Here is a 6,344-nt window from a genome sequence, read left to right on the forward strand (position 1 = left end):
TGCTCAAGAAAACTATCCAACATGTTAACAATGAAAACAGCCAAGTACAAAAATACTTTAGGTTCACGGTATGTATCAAATTATAGAAAAAGGTATATATGTACTTAAAGAGTAATTTGAAAAGTCTTAATCGATACTAATAGTTTTTATATATATGTTAAAATCAAGAACATTTTTGCCCACATATAAATAGCTGTTTGTATGATACAATGGTGTATTCATCGTGCAAAAGCAAATTTTAAATCGAACTAGTTTGCATTTAAAATGAATAAAATGGAATCGAGATTGTTACCAGGTATTCTAGCCAATCACAGATGTGTTGCTTTTAGCTCTACAAACCTAGACCAATATGTTCATTCCAGAAAAACACATCGACAATGTATAGGCTATACAAAGAGATTTTGACGGTACGTGTAGGCAGGCCTTAACAGGAAGCTACACAAAGGAGGAGGGTCGTCATATATGACCAATATGAAATACTGCAAGGCAGGACTCGTATACATATGACCAAAATGAAATACTTTAAAGAAGGACTATCATACACAGCCAAGATGAAATTCTATGAGGAAGAGAATTGTCATATATGACCAGTATGAAATAGTATGAGGAGTCATATATGACCAACATGAAATACTGTAAGGAGTGATGTCACATATGAATAATATGAAATACGGTAAGGAAGGAGGAGTCATATATGACCAACAATGAAATACTGTAAGGAGTGATGTCATATATGACTAATATAAAATACTGTAAGAAAGGACTGTCATATATGACTGATATGAAATACGGTAAGGAAAGAGGAGTCATATATGACCAACATGAAATACTGTTAGGAGTGTTGTCATATATGAACAATATGAAATACTGTAAGAAAGGACTGTCATATAGGACCAGTATGAAATACTGTAAGGAAGGAAGAGTCATATATGACCAACATGTAATACCGTAAGGAGTTATGTCATATATGACTAATATGAAATACTGTAAGGAAGAAGGCTTCCATATTTGAAAATTAGTTAGTGCACCATTATATTGAACTTGCTCAGAATGCAGTTTCAGTAAATGTAAAAATTCTGTTCCCTAAATAAGGACAAGAAAGTTCACCTAGACTTAGTGTGCGTGTTCTTAGTGAGGTTATCATGACTATTATGGTTACTATGATTATATTGAAGCAAAGATCACGAAGTTAAATACTACAGTTCGCAAAACTAAATTATGTTTATTTTGAATCCAAAAAATTAAAGTTCCGCAGAAAATACTTGCTGTAATTTTGACACTAGCATTGCTACACTGCCATGACAACACAGTAAAAAATCAAAGAGAGCTACAATTATCCACGCAGCTGGCAAGCTGGGAACTACTGTATATAACAGTTAAAAACCGAAAGCAGTTTAGAAACTACAGCAAATGTTAACTTTAATGCTTAATTTTGGCCTTGCATCTAACCATATATATACGTAAAATAGTCAACCTTACTCTAGATCAAAACTTGTCGGTCAATTCTCACAGACGATTTTAGATTGACACATTTGAATTAATAGAGTTAGATACTCAAATCACATAATGAAGCTTAGTTGAAAATTCTACTCAATTGCTTTTCGATTCAATTACTATTTACTGAAAAGTCCTTTTTAAAATGTTCCAATATAAAACCTAAGAAACTATCATTCTTGAAAAATTCCAAAAACTTATCAATGGCTTTGCTGAAACATGGAACAAATGTTTTGTGTTCTGGATAATGTTAAATTAGGCAATACTGAGGACAAATGGCACAGGCGCCTATGCTAACCATTTAATTATAGCTAAAAGCTAAAATCCATCTCATACCTAGTTGAAAAGAATTTAAAATGTTATGGCTTTATAGAGAGTAAACATCATAGAATTTCTTCCTAGTCAATTTCTTTGCAATTTCATCAGCTAACAAAGTAAGTTACTGTTCACGTAAATATTGTAATGGCTTTTGGTTAGAAAGCCACGGTGTTTGCAATTAGAATATAGTTTGTTTTAATTAATTGTTTAACTGTCTATAACTAGTGTTAATTGTGATTTTGATAATTATTAAAGATAAGATAAGCTTCTGTATTGTAGCCATTTTTAATGCAATAGTTGACTTCTATGATTACAAAAGAGTTTTTTAGCATTTAAGAATATGTTGGGACTACTACACATCTTTGCTAATTTTTGGACAAAACGCTAACAAACCTTGAACAAAAACTAGCTTTAGAAGCAAAAACACTCACAATTCCATCACAAAGCTGTAAAATGAAGAGGCCAGTTTTTTGGGCATAACACATATGTATGAATTCAGACGTCAACGCTAATGCATGCATGAACCTGAGGCAAACGCGCTTCTGCTAGCCGTCATCCCAACACATTTTCCTCATCCAGTCTCCACGCTACATGTTGTGGTTACCAGCATGGCAGATAATTACAACACAAGGTTAAAGCAAATTCCACAAATACTGAAAACGTCTGTGCCATATTTAATGTTCCACATCAACTTCCGAGCAGTGGTTAAGCTGGTTACAGAATCACACTGGTTACAAGTTCTACCTTCGCATAAAATAAAAATTTCAAAAATTGCCATCTGTTTAAAACCTACCAATGCATGCCCTGCTTTTATAAATGCGGATTGTGAATGGACAAATTTTAGATAATTTAATTCAAAAAATACTGAAGTATGTTACAAAAACACTTGGTGTTTCTGTAATTAGTTTTTTTTCTCTACTATACTTAAACTGGTTATTTTTGGTACATCTAAAAGTCTACAAACGAAACTCATAATACGGGTTTTGGAAAGAGCCCAAGTATATTTGACATTGATATATATATATGCAAACTAACAGATGGATCAATATATAGATACATCAACAAGGATAGAGACAATAAATTTAAGGCGAAAAGCACCCAAAGTTTTTCAGCTAATAGGCATATATTTTGACAACATTTTCAACTGCACAAGTTAGAAACACACAGCACAGTGACCTGCACAGTGACAAAATGTTCAATAAAGGTGACCTGCATCTGATATACAACTCCATAAGCTTTCTTTTAAATGAGGAGTTTTTTGTTTTGCACTGTAGGAATCTATTAGTAGCACTTGATGAAAAACACTCATTGGCCGTATTTTAAGTTATTAAACTTTCCTCTTGTCTATACATTCGACACAATGAATTATTTAAGCTTATACATGACTTACATAAAATCATCATTTGGATAGTGTTAATGCTTATTTTCTGGTGCTTAAGTTCGCATGATCTGCGCCATTACAAGCACAACAGAGAGATATTTAAAAACACTACACGAATGTTTTCTTTTATTTGTCCAAGCTAGGAATATTTCCTTTTCTGGAGCATCAAGCAAACGATTATAGATGATGTTCGTCATACCTCCAGCTCGTAAGAAGTGAGCCAATTTTTAGCAAAACTATCAAAAATTAAAGTCTAAAAGTTTCTTGGCCCTTTCTAGCTGATACGGCCGTATACAATAACGTTCATTTCACAAGCGAAGCTTAGATCGCAAGCTGAGCTTAGATTTTCTGTGCAAACGCTACTTTTAGGCTTACCTTGGTAGTATTACAACGATACGTATATCTCAGAACTTTGGAAGTGATGTTACGACATCTTTACCATATACAGCATGTATATAAAAAGCTGTACAACAAAAACACCAAAAGTAAACACGTTCAGATATCGCTAACTAACAGCTTCGTAGAGCTGGGTAACGATATCTAGAAGCAACTGCTTGCTACAAATCCAGTCGGGTCGATTATGAGAGGCGCGAACGATTCAGTTGACCATCAGCAAGACTTGGCTTTTACAATTACATACGTACATAGATACTGTACATGTATAATAAACTCGGGTTTATTATAGCTATGCCCTCATACAAACAGTACGTAATGTTACTTTAAACCATAGATGTGTCTATTACGCGTAGTTGTACAGTAGGGCGACAAACGTAAAGGCGACAATGTTGGTCTAAGCTGCAGAATTAGACGAAATCGTCGCATCCTAGACGAAAAGGCGCTACCCGAAACCTAAAGGTGACAAATGGCTTGCAGCTGCTTGTATAACGTATGCTATGAGCAATCTTTAGCAGTTTAAGAACCTAAGTAGTGTCTGAATTGGAAACTCATGATGACTGACAAGTTAAGAAAAATAGTGAAATTATAGAAACCACAATTGCTGCAAAACAGCAGAGCAAACACTGCAATACATCAACAAGCAAGCACGAAGATATAGGACAATTACAATGCTGCTGAAAATATCAATCATGGGAAATATCATCATCAAACATTTATCTAACCATCTCAGCTGATAAGATGTGAATACCTAAGACTCAGCAAGCAGGAGAGTTGTCTGACCACTACAATTAATAACTTCACGTAAAATAGCACCATCGATTTACTGAATGAAGATTATTAGTGATCATCACCACCACATATACAAGAGAATAACACACTACAGCAATTACAAATAAAATACTCTACAAAGCAAAACAGCTTTACAGAGTGACAGCACAAGCAGAGATATATGTACTAGCTGTGCTATCTGGCGTTGCCCGGGTAGTAAAAATCTGCTTATAAACAATGAGAATGAGAGTTGCTTGCCACTTGCTATTAGCCTGGCACATTGCCAATGGAAATTTTTGAGTAAGCCTAATAATGAGAGCCAACAGCTTCTTGTGACATTATGCTATGACCCTGCGTCGTATGCAAAGCCGTTGAGTGTGTGCTCTCATATAGCGACATATATCAGCTGGCAAAAAATCAATCTCTGCGGCCCAAATGGTGTGGCACCGGACTGATGAATGGGAGGGTCTGAGATCAAATCTTCTTTGGTGTGAATTCTTTATTTTAAGATCTATAGCCGGAATGCATACACACATACGACATACTTTGAGCAATATATAGTGTGTATATGTATATATACCTGTATATACACACGTATACACGTGCATGTATATATATCTTATATATATAACGAACTACTAGAGTTTTGGAATAGGTTAATGTTACTTATCTTTCTTCCAGATTGATGTTTTACTCTGGGGTCTCGACAGGTCTGTTTCGTGCTGGTGCACTCTTCAGGTGACTTTCGTTGAATGGGTGGTGGAATTGCCTCTCCAGGTGTTCTTGTTGGTGTTTGTAGCTACAAACACCATCAACAACACCAGGAGAGGCAATTCCATTCAGTTCTTTTCCTTAACAACTTGTATACAATCTTTTAAAATGATGTTCTTTAGATTTTCTCCCTCTAAATGCTGCTCCAGCAGAAGCGCGATGTGCAACAAACTTTGTGGAGACCGCGCCAAGCTCTGCCTCATGATGAAGCTTGTGTATGATGAAATAAAAATTTAGTTGCCTAGTGCTACATTTAGTCAGCTTAATTATCTATTTAGTAAGTTTTATCAGCCTTCTAGATTGTTTTACGTATGCTTTTATGATAGGTAACAAGATCAGCTTGGCGGTGGCCGTAAGATCAAAACTATCCATGCATCCTGATGATATTTGTACAACCAGGTAATCTCCTCTGTGGTGAGATTTTACATTTTTTCCATAGGGGCATGAAAGCCATTGGAATCGCAGCATGCAGTAGGTAAGAGTTTGTTACCAGTTGTTGAAACGGCTTGCGAACATTTGGAAAACTTCAACTAAAGCACGCCTAATGTCAAACGGATCAACAAATTTGTTTTCATACAAGGCAGTACTTTCAGGCTTCATCAAAAGAATCTGTTAAATATAAATTGTAACATTTGTTCTTGATCTTCAAGGTAGTACAACTCCTGAATTTAGTTGAAAAAATGGGATCACTTATGTTTGCTTTCCAATATTGAGTTGAAACTTGTCAGGTAGGCCTATGCCCTAACTCATTTCAAGCACCAATAAAACTTGGACAAGATATTTGTATAAATTATAATAAATACATGTTAGAATTATAATATTATATTAGCACATAATGAACAGATAAAGTGCACATGAAAAAGATCAGAGAAACAACGATTTAAAACTAAAAATGATGTTTGTTAACCTTTCGGGTTGACCGTCTAGACTAGGCTAAGCAACGATCTCGGGGAGTAGGGGAACAATGGTCAGAGGAAGTGAGTGTTGTCTTGGTTGTGTTTTGCTCAGAATAAATGCTTCAAGACAGTAAGTTAAAAAAATTACTTTTGCTATAAACTGAAAAAATGGTCATCATAAAAACTGCAGAACTTGAATTGTTAAAAACTAGTCATCCTACCGTTCATGTGACATAACTCCAAATTATAGAGGGAACGAAAATTACACACTTTCGCTTACTGACTTTCGCTAGCAAATGAAACAAAGGCAGGCATGTTGT

General features: G+C 35.1%; 1 protein-coding gene across 6 annotated transcripts in view; it reads right to left on the bottom strand.

Annotated features, from left to right (window-relative positions):
* LOC137385462 (kinesin-like protein KIF21A) overlaps window positions 1-3,701 on the bottom strand; it is a 64,229-nt gene extending 60,528 nt beyond the window's left edge. For all 6 annotated transcript variants that reach the window (XM_068071932.1, XM_068071929.1, XM_068071931.1 and 3 more), the window contains exon 1: window positions 3,569-3,701. The gene's annotated coding sequence lies outside the window, so the exon portion shown is untranslated. The remainder of the gene's footprint in view (window positions 1-3,568) is intronic.
* Between the last annotated feature and the right edge of the window lie 2,643 nt (window positions 3,702-6,344).

Source organism: Watersipora subatra, chromosome 1, assembly GCF_963576615.1.
Source record: "Watersipora subatra chromosome 1, tzWatSuba1.1, whole genome shotgun sequence".
Taxonomy (NCBI): domain Eukaryota; kingdom Metazoa; phylum Bryozoa; class Gymnolaemata; order Cheilostomatida; family Watersiporidae; genus Watersipora; species Watersipora subatra.